The sequence below is a fragment of the Acinonyx jubatus genome, chromosome F2 (assembly GCF_027475565.1).
Source record: "Acinonyx jubatus isolate Ajub_Pintada_27869175 chromosome F2, VMU_Ajub_asm_v1.0, whole genome shotgun sequence".
Classification (NCBI taxonomy): Eukaryota; Metazoa; Chordata; class Mammalia; order Carnivora; family Felidae; genus Acinonyx; species Acinonyx jubatus.
Window position 1 is genome coordinate 81,875,224 of NC_069394.1, and position 20,261 is coordinate 81,895,484.

General features: G+C 37.7%; 1 protein-coding gene across 2 annotated transcripts in view; it reads right to left on the reverse strand.

The window, feature by feature from the left end:
- Positions 1-20,261, reverse strand: part of SPIDR (scaffold protein involved in DNA repair) — a 493,308-nt gene that overhangs the window by 321,099 nt on the left and 151,948 nt on the right. Inside the window, exon 1 of one of the 2 annotated variants that reach the window (XM_053208306.1) lies at positions 5,203-5,358. The exons of the other annotated variant lie outside the window; for it this stretch is intronic. The gene's annotated coding sequence lies outside the window, so the exon portion shown is untranslated. Of the gene's footprint in view, positions 1-5,202; positions 5,359-20,261 lie in introns of those variants that run through there. 2 annotated transcript variants of the gene reach the window in all.

A 20,261-nucleotide genomic window follows, 5' to 3' on the forward strand; every position in this document is an offset into this window, starting at 1 on the left:
AAATAAAATGCTTTTGCAGTGTCTCCCCACCCCTCCCCACCCCCCGCCAAAAGAAAGGAAAACTGGATTAAAAAACAGTAGATCGGATCACATAGCCAATCCTGGAGAGAATCAAAACTTTTTCTATGATGACTTCTGTCTTTGCCTAGACACACACTAAAATATTTAAGTGTGGTATGTATTTTATTTTCCCAGTACTTGGTTGTACAGGTCAGTTCTGTTTTGTTCTAATGATAGCAATAACTTATCCTTTGACATTCTAATTTTCCAGTGTATTAGTAACATTTTCTAATGGAATACTCATACAAAATTTTAAATTTCTTAAATGTAAACAGTACATTCAGTTGAAATGGATCTTCTGTACCTGGTCAGTTTGTAGTGTAGGCATAGGATCCCTCATGAGGAGCCCTATTTTGACAGATCAACAAGGACTGTGTCCCTAGCACTATAGGAGACACTTGGCTAAAGGGAGTGAAGAGAATACAAGTACATGAGGGTTACTATCGATGGTTACAAGTGCATGCATGTGTGAGTGTGCAGGGTGGCACTAGAATGTTCATCATTTGCTAATCTATGTAAAACAAAAAGTTTATTACATTTGGCCTTTTATGAAGATTTTATACCTAAATCCTTATTTAACAGCTTAAAAAGGATATCATTCATCCATACACCTCCAAAAACCTGCCTGGGTAGTCACCTGTTCCTAGATACATTTAAAATAAGAGAAGTAAATGAAAAAAACTTCTCAAACATAGAGCTTAGTTCCACTATCCTTTTCACAATCTCAGTTGCTTGCTTAAATTACTGCAGGTAGCTGATAACCCATTAATAAGCACTAGTCACATGTTTTCCCAACAACACAAATTCTGAATATATATTAACAGTAGGCTACAAAAAAGAACCAAAGCAGTTTAGACTGAAAATTAAGTTGCTTTACACTAAAACTTTGCATACATTACTTGAGAACTCCAAACTCAATTCATCTTTTTGCTATGAAAAGTCTTTTAGTACCCTCAAGTTTTACACTTCATCCTAGAGCAGGGTTTCTCAACCTCAGCACTACTGCCATTTTGGGCTGGATAATGTGTGGGGGCTCTTTTGTCCCCTGTAGAGCTGGTTAGCAGCATCCCTAGCCTCTACCCACTAGATGAGAGCAGCACAGTCCCACCAGTCATAACTATCAAAAATGTCTCGAGACATCACCAATGTCCCCTGGGAGACAAAATCACCCCCAATTATGAACCACTATCCTAGAAAAATGTCAGCAAATAACCAACCACATTTGGTCTGTGCTGGAGACTCACATGCAGAAGTGAAGGCAACACGGCGATTCACGGGGAGGGAGGGTCAAAATGAAATGAAATAGTACCCCCTTCTCTGTGGGGAAACATTCCAAGACCCTCAGTGGATGCCTGAAACCATGGATAGTACCGAATCGTACACAGACTATACTTTTTCACATACACGCATACCAGTAATAAAGCTTAATTTATAAATTAGGCACAATAAGAGATCAATAACAGTAACCAGTAATAAAATACAATTATAATATATTATAATAAGATTTATGTGAATGTGGTCTTTCTCTCAAACTCTTATTGTACTGTACTCACCTTTCTTCTTATGATGATGTGAGATGATAAAATGACTACTTAACGAGGTGAAGTGAGGTAAATGATGTTGGCCTGTGAATGTAGCATTAGGCTACTAATGACCTTCTGATGATAAGGCAGAAAGAGTATCATCTGCTTTCAGACTGTGGTTGACCATGGGTAATCAACCATGGAAAATAAAACCACAGACAAGAGGGACTACTATAGGTATAAAACAATGTGCTAGAAGTATTGCAACCAAAGTATTCTCAGGCTCCATGGGGAACATGTAAGAGTAACAAAAAATCCAGGGAGGGCACAGGGAGAAGGGAAGAAGAGCCACCACCTAAAGCTGAATGCTAAGTGTAAGTTAATCAGGCAGAGAGAAGAGCAAGCATGTTCCAGGGAAAAGGAACAGGAGGAGCACTAATAGGAGGCCAGAGAGAACACAGCACATGCAGGAAAACCTACAAGCAGCAGTAAGAGAAAAGGTTGCACGAGAACCGTGCAAACCATAGCAGGGCATCTGGCTTTAATCTGAGGTCGTGAGGGAACCACTGGCAGTTTCCACAAGGACTAACAAAATCAGATGTTAATATGGAATGATTATCCAAACCACATTCTGAATAACAGACTCTAATATGGGAGAGGGAAGGTACTAAAGCCTGCCAGTGGGAAAGCAGCTAGCTAGAGGGTCTTCATAATCAAAGCAGGAAACAGAGGATGTGAGTGGGAGTAAGAACAGGAGAGGTGCACTTGAAAGAAAATGAGGGCAGAGATGTAACTATACTTGAGGATTCTTACACGTGAAAAATCAAAGTGAAGGCAGACTCAAAGAAGACCCCAAGCATGTGTTTGGGCAACAAAAAAAATGTGCTCACCCAGAAAGGGATTTGAGGAAATAATCTGGAGAGGGGTAGCTGCTAATATAACTTGGTTTTGATATGTTAAGGTTGTGATGTCTATGGAATAGCTGAGGTAAAATTGACCAATAGGCAGTTGTCTTTACGGGTCTGGAGTTTTAATAAAGTCATGTGGGATTCAAGAATCATCAGAATAGAAACTGAATGAAAGTATGTGAGTTGGAAAAGACTGTCGCTGGAAATTCTGTAAAAGTGAGAAGAGAAGGTCCAGGCTGGAACTGTGGGAATATTATCAACATTTAAGCTGAATTCAGATGAAAAGAGACAGAAAAGGGTTTGGGATTTGAGAAAAAAGTGATTGCACAGATATAAGAAACCTATGGGACCTTGGAAATTGTGTGCTATGAAGAATAAATGGGGAAAAATGGTCCAGTCACTTTGGAAGACCGTTGGAGATTTCTTACTAAATATATTCTTACCATACAACCCCACAATCACACTCCTTGGTATTTATCCACAGGAGCTGTAAACTTATGTCCATGTAAACACCTGCACACAGATATCTAGAGCAATTAATTACTCATAACTGCCAAAATATGGAAGCAACTAAGATGTACTTCAGTAAGTGAATGAATAAACTGTGGTACATTCACATAATGAAATATTAGCACTGTAGGCAAGTAAGCTATCAACCCATGAAAAAACACAGAAGAACATTAAATGCATATGACTAAGCAAAAGAAGCCAACCAAAAAATGTTATATAGTGTATGATTCCAACTATATTACATTCTGGAAAAAACAAAACTATGGAGACTACAAAAAGATCATTGGTTGCCAGTGGTTATGGGCAGGGGCAGATGAATAGGCAGAGCAAAGAGTAATCTTAGACAATGAAAATACTCTGTATAATATTATAATGATGGATATATGTCATTATGCATTTGTCCAAACCCACAGAATGGACAACACCAAGAGTAAACTTTAACGTAAACTATGGACTTTAAGTGATTATGATGCATCAATGCAGGTTCAACAACTGTAACAAATGTACCATTCCAGTAAGCAATGTTGATAATGGGGGAGGCTATAAACGTGTCAGGGCAAGAGGTATATGGCAAATCTCTAAACCTTCCTCTCAATTTTAATGTAAACCTAAAACTGCTCTAAAAATGTAAGTCAAAAAACCAACAAAAAAAGGAATAAATGGAAGGTGAGGTGAAAATAGGAGACCTGAAAATTCTTCCAGGAAGCTTGGAAATGCATATTTTAATTGCTTTCAAAGATAGAAAGGACAGCATAAAAAGACACATTTGCTCAAGTATGCACAACTTGTATGACAAAATTGAAGTTAAATAATTAAAATAAAAGTGTACTCCAGACTCTAGTCTATCTTCCAACCACAGCCACAAAATTTAAATGAATTTCCTCAAGGAAGAATTTAATAGCAGTGAGATTGGTAAGATTTAGTAGAAGTTTAGGTAGTACTTTAGAATTTCTTGGCATCAATCCATGACAATCAATTTTAAATAGTTTTGGTTTAGGCAGTCACAAATTTAATGAGAACTAGCGATATGTAAGAATACATTGAAAGCCTACTACCCACATGCTCCCTAAGCTGCTAAAGCTAATTCAAGGAAATTTTCAAGTCTGTCCTTGCTTTTGCATATTTGCAAATCAATTTCAAAACAGAAATAAGTAAAAGCCAAACTAAAAATTATAAAGCAATATATGGATAATTCCAGACTCATTGGGCATATAGCAGATATGAGTGGAAAAGAAAGATCACTTGGGGTAGCACAGCTTAGAAAATCTTTAACCAATAAAAGCAGGATTTGACCCCAACACTGTCTCTGCCTCAGCCCTGTCCCTCACTAGCTGATTACCCTAGGCAAGGTACTTAATCTATAAGTTGGAGATATAATAATGCCTAACACATTAAGCATTTAATGTTAGTTATTATTTTTAGCCTTTCCAGTAATTAATTCAAGAATTTGTTTTAAATTTTATGTTTTTAAGCTTGCATTTATTTTCACATAAAGTTTTTTTCCTTGATTTGTAAGAGGATCTGTATATAAAGGACAGTGAGGAACACAACAAATGTCTTTAGCAGCCAATCAAACACACAAGCAATGCCTTAACCAGCAGAACAATTCATATATTCTTCATGTAGGCATTTCTGAGAGAAAACAAAAAAGGAATAACACCTTTAGGAAAAGGTAAATAGAAGCTATAACTTTAGCATATCATATTTTGAGCTCTCTTGAGCTGATAATCCCTGAAGAATGTGTACAAAGTCTCTTCACAAGGACACAGAGAGGAAATACAGCGCCCCAGACACCACCTGTTTTGGCCCAAGCCTATCAGTAAGGAACACATATTCTTTCAGAAAGGATGGTGTGTGCATGTACACACATGTGCATGTGGGTGTGTGCATGCACATGCGTGCAGAGGTGTATGTGTGCATGGGAGGGAGAAGGGGAAAAGACAAAGTTAGGTCGGAAGAGCCTGCAGTTCATAAGCTTGTTTACATTTCATCTTTATATTACAGAATTGGATTAATGGGAAGGAAGAGCTATGAGTTTTAGAACAAGAAAGATGATTGTGAATTGCACCTCAGCTATTTGTTTTGTGACTTTGGATAAGTATCTTCATAGACTCTACCATTTCTCAGTTTGAGCTTCCAAAAATGAAAAATTCTTTTAGAAATATTAAAAGAATTAATGATAATGGCTATTGATGGGGTACCTGGGTGGCTCAGTAGGTTGAGTGTCCGACTTCGGCCCAGGTCATGATCTCACAGTTCGTGAGTTCAAGCCCCACATCAGGCTCTGTGCTGACAGCTCGCAGCCTGGAGCTTGCTTGCATTCTGTGTCTCCCTGTCTCTCTGGCCCTCCCCAGCTCACGGTCACACTCTATCTCTGTCAAAAATAAATAAACTTAAAAAAAAAAAAAGACACTGGCAAATCTCTAAATGTACAAAAGTATTAAAAAGATATAAAAATACATACACTAATCACCCTATCACCCTATGTCAATGTTAAAAGGATACAAATTTACCTTCACAGTTTCTTTTAAGTGATGCAACTGAAATTTTATGTATGTCTTTCTGCTCCTCTTTTCTTCCTTCCTATAGATATCTCTCTCCTGCACTTGGTATGTCATTAGCATTCTACTTTCTCTCTCTCTCTCTCTCTCTCTCTCTCTCTCTCTCTCTCACACACACACACCCTGATTAGTATTCTTTTTCAAGTTTTTAAATTGTATATAAAATGGTGTCTTCTGAACACAGCTCTGAATAACCTATATTTTTTGAATCAATATTCTGTTTTTTTATATTTATCCATGTTTACACATGTAGTTCTATTTCAGTGCTACCCAATTAAAGAAGCATAAGTAATTTTAAGTTTTCTAGTAGCAACATTAAGAAAATACAAAGAAACAGGTGAAGTTAATTGTGATAATACTTTTTACTTAACCAAATATATCAAAAGATTATTGTTTCTTGTCAGGGCTCTCACCAGAATCACTTTTAAATTTTTTTTTTTCAACGTTTATTTATTTTTGGGACAGAGAGAGACAGAGCATGAACGGGGGAGGGGCAGAGAGAGAGGGAGACACAGAATCGGAAACAGGCTCCAGGCTCCGAGCCATCAGCCCAGAGCCCGACGCGGGGCTCGAACTCACGGACCGCGAGATCGTGACCTGGCTGAAGCCGGACACTTAACTGACTGCGCCACCCAGGCGCCCCCAGAATCACTTTTAGAAGCTCGCTCACTGTACCTCAAAACTCTTCCAGTCTCTATTCATTACACAGTTTGAAAGCCACTGACACATTCCAAGCTATTTGTTATGGCAGAATCCCCCCTCTTGGTACCAATTTCTGTCTTAGCTCAGGCTGCCATAACAAAACACCATAGAGTAGGTGGCTTAAAAAAAAAAAAAAAAAACATTGATATCTGTGAGGCTGGAGAGTCTAGATCAAGGTGACAGTCAATTTGGTTGCTGATGAGGGAGCTCTTCCTAGCTTGCAGATGGCCACTTTCTGGCGGTGTCCTCAAGGAGCAGAGAGAGAGAGAGAGAGAGAGAGAGAGAGACATCTCCCTCCTGTCTCACGAGGACCCCATCACCAAATATTATCCCACTGAGAGAGCTTCGACATATGAATTTTGGGGAGGGGGACAAAATTCAGGACATAGCAATCTTCTTCCACATTTTTTAAGGTTTTTATTTTAATTCCAAATAGTTAACAAACAGTGCTATATTATTTTCAGGTATACAATATAGTAATTCAACAATTCCATATATTACCTAGTGCTTATCACGACAACTGCCATCCACATCACCTATTTAACCCATCTCTCCACCACCCTTTCCTCTGTTAATTGCCAGTTTCTCCTCTAATGAAGACTCTGCTTCTTGGTTTGTTTTTTCTTTTTTTTTAATTTTCTCTCTCTCTCCCTATTTTCCCTTTGTTATGTTTCTTGAATTCCATATATGAGTGACATCATATAGTATTTCTCTTCCTCTCTCTGACTTTTTTCACTTAGCATTACACTATGTAGCTCCACTCGTGGCACTGCAAATGGCAAGACTTCATTATTTTTTATAGCTGAATTAACATTCCATTGTATATACACACCACATCGTTTTTATCCATTCATCAATCAGTGGACACTTGCACTGTTTCCATGTCTTGGCTATTGTAGATAATGCTTCTATAAACACAGGGGTGCATGTATCCCTTTGAATTAGTGCCTTTATATTCTTTGTGTAAAAATCCAGTAGTGAGATTGTTGAATCATAGGGTAGAGCTATTCTTAACTTTTTGAGGAATGTCCATACTGTTTTCTACAGTGGCTTCACCAGTTTCCACTCCCACCAATAGTGCAAGATGATTCCTTTTGCTCCACATCCTCACAATCATTGTTTCTTGTGTTGTTGATTTCAGCCATTCTAACAGGTGTGAAGTGTTATCTCATTGTAGTTTTGCTTGTATTTCCCTGATGATAAGTGATGCTGAGCATCTTTTCATGCATCTGTTGGGCCATCTTGATGTCTGCTTTGGAGAAATGTCTGTTCATGTCTTCTGCCTATTTTATAAGTGAACTATTTGTTTTGGGGAGTTGAGTTCTTTATATATTTTGGGTACTAACCCTTTACCAGATATGTCATTTGCAAATATCTTCTCCTGTTCTGTAGACTGTGTTTTAGTCTTGTGATTGGCTTCCTTTGCTGTGCAAAAGTTTTTTAATTTGATAAAGTCTCAATAATTTTTCCTTTGCTTCCCTGGCCTCAGGAGACATATCTAGAAAAAGCAAAGAGGTTACTGCCTGTGTTCTCTTCTAGGATTTTTATGGTTTCAGGTCTCATATTAAGGCCTCCAATCTATTGTGAATTTATTTTTGTGTATAGACTAAGGAAGTGGTTTGTTTCATTCTTTTGCATGTAGCTGTCCAGTGCTCCCAACACCATTTGTTGAAGAGACTTTTTCCCATTAGATATTCTTTCCTGCTTTGTCAATTGGCCACTGATTAATTGACCATACAGTTGAGGGTTCACTTCTGGGTTCTTTATTCTGTTACATTGATCTATGTGTCTATTTTTGTGCCAGGACCATGCTATTTTCGTAATGTAACTGGAAGTCCGAAATTGTGATGGCTCCAAGTTTGCTTTTCTTTTTCAAGATTTCTTTGGCTATTTGGGGTCTTTTGTGCTTCCATAAAACTTTTAGAATTATTTGTAGTAGTTCTATGAAAAATTCTGTTGGCATTTTGATAGAGATTGCATTACATGTGTAGACTGCTTTGGGTAGTATAGACATTTTGACAATATTTGCTCTTCCAATCCATGAGCATGGAACGTGTCCACATTTCTTTGGGTCATCTTCCATTTCTTTCATCAGTGTTTTACAGTTTTCAGAGTACAGGTCTTTCATCTCTTTAGTTAGGTTTATTCTTGGTATCTTATTATTTTGGGTGCAATTGTAAATGGGAAAGTTTTGTTAATTTCTCTTTCTCTTTGGAAAGTATAGAAATGCAACAGGTGTCTGTACACTGATTTTGTATCCTGTGACTTTACTGAATTCATTTATCAGTTCTAGCAGTTTTTTGGTGGAGTCTTTTCTACATAGAGTACCATATAATCTGCAAATGGTGAAAGTTAGACTTCTTCCTTGCCAATTTGGATGCCCTTTATTTCTTTTTGTTGTCTGATTGCTGTGGCTAGGACTTCCAGTACTATGTGGAGTAAGGGTGGAGAGAGTGGACATCTTTGTCTTGTTCCTGACCTGAGGGAAAAAGCTCTGTTTTTCCCCATTAAGAATGATGTTAGCTCTGGGTTTTTCATATATAGTCATTATGTTGAAATATGTTCCCTCTAACCCTACTTCTTGAGGGTTTTTATCATGAATGGATGTTAAACCTTTTCAAATGCTTTTTCTGCAGCTATTGAAATGATCATATGGTTCCTATCCTTTCTATTATTGATGTGATGTATCACTGTGATTCATTTGCAAATACTGAATAAATAGCACATGATAGTGGTGAATGACTGTTTTAATGTATTGTTGAATTCTGTTTTCTTGTATTTTGTGGAGAATTTTTGCATCTGTGTTCATCAAAGACATTGGCCTATAGTTCTCTTTTTTAATGGTATCTCTAGCTGGTTTTGGTATGAGGGTAACTCTGGTCTCAGAATGAATTAGGAAATTTTCCTTCCATTTCTGTTTTTTGGAATAGTTTGAGAAGAAGACTTCTTTAAATGTTTGGTAGAATATGCCTGTGAAGCTTACTGGAACTGTACCTTTGTATGTTAAGAGTTTTTTTAATTACTGATTCAATTTCTTTGCTAGGTCTCAGTCTGTTCAAGTTTTCTATTTCTTCCTGATTAAGTTTTCAGAATTTACATGTTTCTAGGAATTTATCCATTTCTTTAAGCTTGTTTAATAGGCATATAATTTTTCATAATGTTCAAATTATTTGTATTTTTGTGGCATTGGTTTTTATTTCTCCTCATTTGTAATTTTATTTATTTGGTTCCTTTCTCTTTTCTTTTTGAAAAGTCTGGCTAGAGGTTTATCAAATTTACTGATTTTTTTTTTTCAAAGAATAAGTTCCTGGTTTCATTGGTCTATCTTTTTTTAAATTTTCTATATCATTTATATCTGCTCCAATCTTTAATAATATTTTCTTCTTTCCACTGGTCTCAAGTTTTGTTTGTTGTTCTTTTTCTATCTAGCTCCTTTAGGTGTAAGGTTAGGTTGTTTATTTGAGATCTGTTTTGCTTCGTGAATTAAGCCTGGGTTGCTATAAACGTGCCTCTGAGTACCATTTTTACTGCAGCCCAAAGGTTTTGGACTGTTGTGTTTTCATTTGCATTTGTTTCCCATGTACTTTTTTACTTCTTTGATTTCTCGGTTGACCCATTCATGGTCTTTATGGAGTTTCTCTTGTGTTTGATTTCCAGTTTCATAGCATTGTGGTCTTTTAGAAAAGATGCATGGTTGACCTTGATCTTTTTGACATTGTTAAGGCTTGTTTTGTGGCCTAGTATGTTACCTATTCTGGAGACTGTTCTATATGCACTTGAAAAGGATGTATATTCTGCTGTTTTAGGATGGAATGTTCTGAATATATCTGTTTAATTCATCTGGCCCAGTGTGTCATTTAAAGCCATTGTTTTCTTGTTGATTTCCTGTTTAGATGATCTGCCTGTTGATGTGAGTGGGCTGTTAAAGCCTCCTCTATTATTCTATTATTTTCAATTAATTCTTTTGTTATTAACTGTTCCATGTATTTGGGTGCTATGTTGGGGTGCATATATACAATTGTTAGATATTCTTGTTGGATTGTTCCCTTTATTACTATATAAAATCCTTGTCTCTTGTTATAGACTTTGTTTTAAATTCTATTTTGTTCAATATAAGTATTTCTACTCCTGCTTTCTTTCGACATCCATTTGCATGATAAATGTTTGTCCCCTCACTTTCAATCTGCAGGTGTCTTTAGGTCTAAAATGAGTTTTCTGTAGGCAGCATACAGATGGGTCTTGTTTTTTTTATCTATTCTGTCACCCTATGAGTCTTCTGATTGGGAGTTTAGTACATCAACATTCAAAGTAATTATTGATAATATGTATTCATTGTGATTTTGTTTTGTGGTTGTTTTTGAAGATTTTCTCTGATCCTTTCTTGTCTTTCATAGTTTGCTGATTTTGTTTAGTGATATATTTGGATTCCTTTCCCCTTATTCTTTGGATATTTATTAGTGGTTTTTGGTATTTGATTATGATTAGGTTTGCATATAACTTCTTCTGCATATAGCACTCTGCATTAAGTTGATGGTCATTTAATTTTGAACTAATTATTTCTGTCTCTCCTCTCCACGTTTTTGGTATATGTTGTCATATTTTAGATCCTCTTATTTTGTGAGCTCCTTGACTTATTTTTTTACAGACATATTTTTATTGCTTTTGTGTTTCCTACCTTCATACTGTCACTTCTGATCTCTCCTTTCCACTCAAAGAGTCCCCATTAATATTTTTGCAGGACTAGTTTAGTAGTCACGAACTCCTTTAGTTTTTGTACACAGGATGTCTTTCTCTGACTGACTTATTTCACTTAGCATAATACCCTCCAGTTCCATCCACGTTGTTGCAAATGGCAAGATTTCATTCTTTCTCATTGCCAAGTAGTATTCTACTGTACATATAAACCACATCTTCTTTATCCATTCATCAGTTGATGGACATTTGGGCTCTTTCCATAATTTGGCTATTGTTGATAGTGCTGCTATACATAATTATATAATTTGAAACACAGTTTCTTAAAGAGCTTGAAATCAAATAAATGAGATATTATAAGCATGGCTCACATTAAATGTTCCAAATGGGTGAAGAACTATTTCTGTCCGATCTGAAACCAGCATAGATACTGAAAGAGATAAAACCTACACCAGGTCTCAAAGCATTGGAAAATTCTTAAATGGCGAAGATGAGAAGAGAGAAGAAAGCACATAAGGCAGTAAACTACAATGGATATTCAAGATATATAAAAACAAGTCTAGACAAACGAAAGTTTACAGTTCACACTGGGAAGCAAAAGATAATAAGAACAATATAATCCTACAGATTGTGTGTGTGTGTGTGTATGTGTGTGTGTGTGTAGAGAGAGACAGCACACATGTTCCCTTACATAAAGACAAACCAATAGATCCATCATCCATGGGAACACGCTCTAAATTTATTTCTTGGAATAATGATGAATTTGGGCAAATTCATTCACATCCTTTGAATGTGGCTTCTTGGTACCAGTAACTGATCTGAGTGAGTGGTAAAGTCCATGCATTCAGACTTGTTTCTATTCCCAACCCCACTAATGAAATGCTCTAACAAATTAAGTTTTGACAACATCTTCATGTACTGAAAGTAATTCAACACACTAGTGTTAATTCTTTTTTGGCCTACTACTTTAATAATCACTATTCTAAAATTGTTTGGTAACCAAACAGTGCTAATTAAATACAATAGAGGAAGAGTCAGTTGGTTCAAGTGAACCAAGAGGCCAAATTTCTTGCCAGTAAGGATAGTGGTGCTACTAACTGAAATAGAGAACACGTTCAGGAACAAAGAAAGGGAAAAGAAAATATTATTTCCAAGACAGGGAGTTTTAAATGATCACAGAACTAGCACAGAGCTGGGGCGCCTGGGTGGCACAGTCGCTTAAGCGCCCGACTTCAGCCAGGTCACGATCTCGCGGTCCGTGAGTTCGAGCCCCGCGTCGGGCTCTGGGCTGATGGCTCGGAGCCTGGAGCCTGTTTCCGATTCTGTGTCTCCCTCTCTCTCTGCCCCTCCCCCGTTCATGCTCTGTCTCTCTCTGTCCCAAAAAGAAAATAAACGTTGAAAAAAAAAATTTAAAAAAATAAAAAAAAAAAAGAACTAGCACAGAGAGAGCCATCTGGCAGGAGGCTGAAATGCAGCTGCTTAGCAAAAAAGTCACTGGAGAAGAAATGATCCAAGACTCTGATCTTTAAAATACCTGTGTTGTGGACATGGGTGAGAACAAACCAGCCACAGCATTCATCCTCCTGAGCTCCTTGAACATGAAGGTATATTTATGTGACTGTAGCCTCATCATAGAGGCAACCTCCCTCAGGTTGCATGATAGGGACCACAATGACTCCATGACTTCCATTACTTTCAGGGATTCTTTATTTTGATATTCTTTAATACTGTACAGCCAAATGAAGAGAAAAAAGACCCCATTGTTTCTCTCCTTTAAAATCTGCCAGTTATTTGGTTATGCAAGCAACATTTGGGCAACAGGAAGAGTTGGGATAAAATAAGAAGCATGTACACATACTTAGGTAAACTGATTTAAAGAATAGTAATAAAAAAATCCTACAATTTTCTAAATAGGTGGATATTCCATAATCACTGCCTTTTTCCTTCAAAAATATAAATTTTAAGTAACTATAATAAATTTTAAATTTAAAACAATGCTCTCTGCAATTCATCTGATAAGCTTGAAGCCAACTTAATCCTATCTACAAATTTCTTCATGGAATGCTCAGGAAAGATTCTTGTTAGTGATATCCCTGAATAATTAAAGAACTACCCCTGAACTGAAGTGTCCCAATTTCTTGATTTGATGTAAATCAAATCTAAATCTAAATGCATGTCTACATGAGTAGGGTCCTCTTAGATAAAAACTGTGTCTGCTAACAAAATCAAAAAGCAGAAGATAAGCAGATTAAGTAGTGCCTCCGTGGTAAATTTACAATGACAAATGAAACAAATCAGCCAGGTAAAAAAACACTGCTCTCTAAAATTTAAAAATTAAAGCTTTTACTTCTGAACTCACCAAAAGCAACAGCACAATACTGGTAATAAATAACTACTTCCTTATTTTTAAATGACACCTTTATAGCTACTTACTCACTCAGCTGGTAAAACAAAGAAAAGGCAATAGGAACTAAACTAAAATCACTCTTTCAGATAACCAACTATAAGTCGAAACGGCTCACCTGACTCATATTTCATGCAAAACAAAAGTCCCAAGCCCTTGTTTTCACAGCCCAGGTGAGAAGGTGTCCATGAGAGGAAGGGAGGCAGGCTGGGAGTGGGGGTCATGGAAGACCCCTCATATACCTGCAGGTGAGGGGGCAGGTGCTGGCTGCACCCTGACTCGCAGGGCCAGGCGTGTTCCCCATGCCACATCCTGTAGTCATGGTTTCTGCTGAGGACTTTCACTCAATTACTGACCAGGTCCAGGCCTGCCCTTGTAAGATCTCATGAGATCACCAAGAGCCGGGCTATACTAAAGTCACCATGTTTAGCCTGGGTTCAGACTCCCTTTCTTAAAGCCCACTACAAATGAGAACAGTCAATGGCATTTTAAAGAAAGAACAAAAGAATTCTAAGACCCTGACTGCCTAGAAGCTTTTATATCTAATAATAATCGTGAAATGTTTTTTTAAAATGTTTATTTATTTATTTTTGAGAAATAGACAGAGGGAGAGCACAAGCAGAGGAGGGGCAGAGAGAGAGGGAGAGAGAGAATCCCAAGCAGGATCTGCACTTGCAGCAGAAAGCGAGATGCGGGGCTCAATCCCACAAACTGGATGATGATCTGAGGTGAAATCAAGAGTCGGACACTTAACTCACTGAGCCACCTAGGTGCCCCTAACCACTAAATGTTGTTATGAAAGGTGGACAGTGAGGGCAACAGCAAAAACGCCACAGAAAATAAGCCACGGCAGCTGTGGCAAATAAAATCACAAAAACTAAGACAGCTCTTAAAAATTAAAGGGAATGAAAGACGACTGGTGGCTAATAAACCAACAAAATTAGTTAGCAAATGCTTTCATTTCCCCTCCCAAGACTATAATGGGATTCATTCATTTAACAAATTGAGTGCCTCCTGTGTATCATTCTGGGTACAATGGATATAATGGGTGGGGGGGAGGGCACCAAAATTTGTATCCAAGTGGTCTTTAAATTTCAATGCAATCACACACACACACACACACACACACACACACACACACACACACACACACACACACCTGAATTGGGCTCTTCTCTGGCTATTAATCAAGAACTTCTCAGCTGTGTGGAAAAGGATAGCAAAACCACCAAAAATGGATTGATTATATATATATCAGACTCCCAGCTAATAGAATTTTATTTTCTATTGGGATTAAAAATCAATGAACACAGCACAATTCTAGACAAGAAGGTCTTAAACTACTGATAGGAGATATACTTTCGCCACTTGCTTGATATATTTGTGATTGAAACTTTATCCATGAAAACTGGAGCCAGCTAGTGAGGAAAAACAAGACCTATAGGTTTTCTCACACACTGAAGAAAAAAAAACAAATCCTTTCTGAGGTAAACAGGTTTAACAAGCTACACCCATGGTCACGCCTCTGTAAACCACTTGGCTTGCCTTCCTCAAATATGTTTCCAACCTCAAATTCCAGCCCGATGAGAACAACAGAACTCAAGTCCTATCACCTTGGTTCACAAAAGCACCATTCCAGCTCATCTTAAGGTCCAAAGAGTCTGCTCTTAGGAACCCAAAGAGAAACAAACAGCAGGGCAAAGGTGCACTTTAAGAGAAAGGGAGACAGAGAGAAATTACAATGCTCTAGAAGGAACCTGCTGGGTCAGTCACAGTTCACCAAGCAGCAGCTCTGAGCATAGGCCAAAGGGCAGAAATCCGCAGACAAGTGGAGACCTGCTCAGAACAAGGCCGCCGTAACCCGGCTACCGTGATTACAGAGGACAAGAGAAGCACCTCCTTCTCCAAGGAAGACAGCGTATAACTGTGGAAAGTGGAAATGGTCTGTGACACAACCTATTCGGCCATTCTCTGTTTTAAAATATGTTCAGAGACAGACACAGCGTGAGTCTTTCTGCAACACTGCCGTCCAGCACACCCGGGCAGTGGCAGCATACCTTGTTCCTGGTCTGCTGGAGGCTGAAGGGTCTTCAAAACTGATCCTCAAAACCGGGGGCTCAAAATTAAGAGAAGCCCAAATCACAGCACGTTCTAAAAAGTAATCTGTTCATTTATGCGAATGGAACCAGAGGCAGGACACACGGGTTGTTTCTGGTTAGAAGCGAGGCTCTGTTTTTATTCAAGATAAAGAATTGAAATCTTAGACAATGGTGGACTGGGGAGGGAAAAAAAGGGAAGAGATTCAGAGGGGCCTAGAGAAGGCAGAAAGCTTTAACAGAAACAAGCCAGGTAAGTGTCCTGAGAGAACAAAGGCCATAAACAAAAGCAAAAACAGTACAATTGCAAGGACACAGCCCTATACAGTGGACCGGGATATGCACCTCCAAACACAAGTTCCATGAGATGTTAATAGGTATCAAATCAGTTTGAATAAACTAGGCTGGATAAAATTGAATTGCTGTAAGATTTCTCAAGAGCTTTTAAGCATTGTGAACTCTAAGAGGGGGCTGTAATATGCAGTGTTTCCTAAACATATCTGACTACTGTTTGCCCAGTTTTTCCCCGAGCATTTTGTGAAACTGAAAATTTTAAACACTTTTTATACTTTAATCATTTTAATGGAAATACCTCAGAAATGAGTTTTCCATAACTTATTCTACTTCTATCAATATAGTTTAATATTTTCTCGACAACTCACAATTATTCTTGTGGATAACCATTATTTTAGACTGTGAAGTAATGTGCTTCTGCGTATGCCAGATGGGTTTCCTTCCCTCTGTCTACAGGCTTTTGGCTGGCCTCAACCCTACCTGGCCCAGGTCTGCTCCTAGCAGCCTTTCTGATGGACTACCAAACTCATGGAACTCTTGCTTGCCTGGGGTTTAGAAACCAGGAAACAGCAAGGCTCAGTGTTGGACATCAGAAGACTACTGTAATTAATAAGATACGGATTTTGCCATTTAGAGATTTATATCAGGCTACTTTTTCACAACTGAGTTGAGCCACTAATAGCCCAAAATACTAACTGCAAAGCAAATCAACTATCAGTTATTTCAGAGGCCCAGGGCCTCCTTCTAGTCCAAGGTTACATGAAAAGGCCCTAATCAGATTTCAGTCAGATGACTCTAACCATAACATATACCTACATGAAGACGCTTCCTTAAAATAATCAAATCTGATCAAATAATCCTCACAAGACTTCTTGTGAGGCAAGGCAAAATAGGCACTCTGAAACAGAGGAAGATTAAATGATTTATTTGTTAATGCCCAGAGCTACACAAGTTAAGGGAATAATCTCAGGAATCCCCACTATCTACACAGTATCCTACACAAATAATACCAGGCTCTGTCTAGAAAATGCCAGCCAAAAGAATAGGGGAAAAATGCTATACTCATACACACACACACACATACTCATATATACATATGCATGTATATACATTTAACTTCAGCAAAAAAAGCAAAATTAATGATCTCTAAAGAAGAAATTTGTCTTGTGTACTTTCCCATAACTATGAGGTTCAGTAAAGGTGATACATCAAGGATTTTAATAAAGGAATTTAAAAGGTATAATGTTTCGTAATGCTTATTTCATCATTATTTCAAAAACTAAGAGATAATATTTAATATAGTGTTGGGAATTTTATTGGCCACGATGAGCTAAAACAATATTATGGAGATAAGTCATCTCTGAAAACGATTACTCTTTGACATTCATGCAAGAACATGAACTATGAAAAAGAGTGCCAGATTGTTTCAGTCTCTGTAAAAATGAGGAAGAGCAAAAGTAGTCCTGGACACCTCACTCTTGAGAACATATTTGGTTTAAACTGTAAATTCATACAAAACAATGTTTATTTTGGTGAAACTTTAAAGACCCATGATGTTATAAAGTTATCCTGGGGTTTTTATGAAGTCATGTAGGTAATTTCTTACTTGAAAATAAAAGATAATGCTGACTAAAATAATCAAATCACTAAAAGAATATATTTGAAATTATAACTAGCAGAATATTTACAACTAGCAACCATTTTGTGTTTGCTTCTGAACACAAATTTTGTGTTTTTGAACACTTATTATGGGGTGTTCATGAAGTGTTTACTCAGTAGGTTGAATTGGTACAACCATGTGCATTTTCAGAAGGGCCTATTTTCCTGCCTGGCCCTTGACTGGCACATGTGAATTGATCTGTTGGGAGTATTCTGATAGAAATGTTTTGCACACTCAGTGCCTTGGCCACATTGTACAATTTTGTCTAGACAGTCTGTGCAAACAATGTAATTTATGGTGAACATCTGCTTTCCTTCTGAGGGACTGGAGTTTCAGTCATTGCAGTCAGTCACACAAGCACAGTTACCTACATGATGGAACCCCAACAGAAACCAAGTGAGCTTCCCTGGTAGACAACACTTTGCACATGTTGCTGCAAAATTCATTGCTAGAGGAGTCAAGTGTGTACTCTGCAATTCCCCTAGGAGAGGACTCTTGAACACTTGAGCCTGCTTTCCATTTGTGTTGTTTCTGATGTACCTTATCCTTTTGCTAACTTCTTTGTGTCCTTTGTTATAATAAACCACAGCCTTAAGAATAATGACTTCCAAGTCCTATGATTCCTTCCAGCAAACCCCTAGGCCTGAGGATGGTCTTAGGGATCCCAGACACATAGTTTATAGGATTTTATTAATTTTAACACATTTCCATCACTTGAGTAGAGTCAGGGGTACCAACTAATCTAATCCAGGTAATCAGGGATAGCTGGATACATTTCTTTTAATAAAGTATATTCAAGACCTAGAAAGGTATCAGTCCCCATCCATGGAAGCCATTTAAGGTTAAATGAATATGGTTTTAAAGCAAATCACTATCTACAAATTTTCTGTAAAGGACCATACAGTGGCTATTTTAGACTTTTGGGCCATACAATGTCTTTTATAAATACTGAACTCTGACATTGTAGCATGAGAGCAACCACAGACAACACCTACACTAGTGAGGGTGGCTGAGTTCCAATAAAAATTTGCAAAGACAGGCAGGGGCTTGATTTGGCGTGCAAGTTATAGTTTGCCAACCCCATTGCAGAATGATTGTGTTTCAAGAAAAATGACTTTTCTCAATTTCTATTCTAGGTAAGGGAAACCACAGATTAAATAATAAAATGACGACAACAACAACAAGAGAAATGAAACTAAGGAAAATACCAAGATTTCTTTTCTCATCATTCAGTGCACCTTAATATACTGCAATAAACTAAATTGCCTAAATTAGAAGTCTAAAGAAATTTTATTATTTTTTTAATGTTTATTTATTTTTGAGAGAGACAGAGCGTGACAGGAGGAGCAAGAGAGAGAGGGAGACACAGAATCTGAAGCAGGCTCCAAGCTGTCAGCACAGAGCCCAGCACTGGGCTCGAACTCACAAACTGCAAGATCATGACCCGAGCTGAAGTCAGAGGCTTAACCGACAGATCCACCCAGGTACCCCAGAAGTCTAAATAAATTTTAAAGTTCAACTTAGTATTTACTTGTACCCACTATGGCCTCAGCACAACATAAGTTATGAAGGGAAAACCCAAATATAAGACTGGTCACTGGCACTGGGATATCCCTAGACTGATTGACATTCTCCTGTATTGGTTTTCTATTATTTTATTAACAAATTACCAAAGCACTGAACTCAGTCACTTAAAACAACACCCATTTATTAGCTTTGTTCTATTATTCAACCTTTATCTGGACAAACAGGAGTTCAGGCATGGCACGGTGAGTTCTCTACTCAGTCTCCCAAGGCTAAAAACAAGGTGCTGGCTGGCTGCTTTCTCATCTGGAGCTCAGGATCCTCTTCCAAGCTCATGTAGTTGTGGCAGGCAGGACTCAGTTCCTTGCATTCCTTGTAGTTGTCAGACTGAGGTCCCTGCTTTCTTAATGGCAGTCATCTGGGGGCAGCTCTCAGCTCATATTACTTTCCACAAGAGATAATCTTTTTCCTCTGGAATCCTCATATAGCTTCCTATAACTGGTTCTTATAATCAAACTTTAAAACATTTAATCTGCCCAATAACTGGATTATTACTCATGAATATCTCAAAGTATGCCTAATAAAATTAAAGCCCCTAAAAATTAGTGAGAGATTTTTGAAATGAGCTTTTTCTTAGAAAGGATCCTATCTTAAGAACATTTAAGATGATAGATTTCCTGTGATTGAAACAGACTTTCTGGAACACTGGACCAACATTAATATGAATCTAAGCATGCAGGCAATACGTAACTTTGAATAAAGTCAAACTGAAAAAGCCTTTTTATTATGGTAGGCTCTTAATAATACTTGTAACAATCCAAAATTTATACAATCCCTTCCTTCATCATCCACATCTTACTGATTTAATGACAACCGTCATAAAAGAAATGGAACAAAATAAATTTTTAATAGCTTGAGAATGTAAAACTGTTAGAGATATTTCCTTAGAGGCCCTGCTTAAAAAAATTTTTTTGTTTTCTTAATGGTTATTAATAAATAAAGGAATAAGACCATCCACATTAGACAAAGAGAATCACATGCCTAGAGAACTGCCTACTAGTTTTGGCTACAAATCCACCTGGCCTCATCTATTAAAAATTAAACATTGTCTATTTTTTTGTTGTTGTTTATTTATTATTTTGAGAGAGAGACAGAGTGTGAGTGGGGGAGGAGCAGAGAGAGAGGGAGACACAGAATTCGAAGCAGGCTCCAGGCTGAGCGTTAGTTAGCACAGAGCCTGACTCGGGGCTCAAACCCCATGAACTGTGAGATCGTGACCTGAGCCGAAGTCAGATGCCCAACTGACTGAGCCAACCAGGTGCCCCAA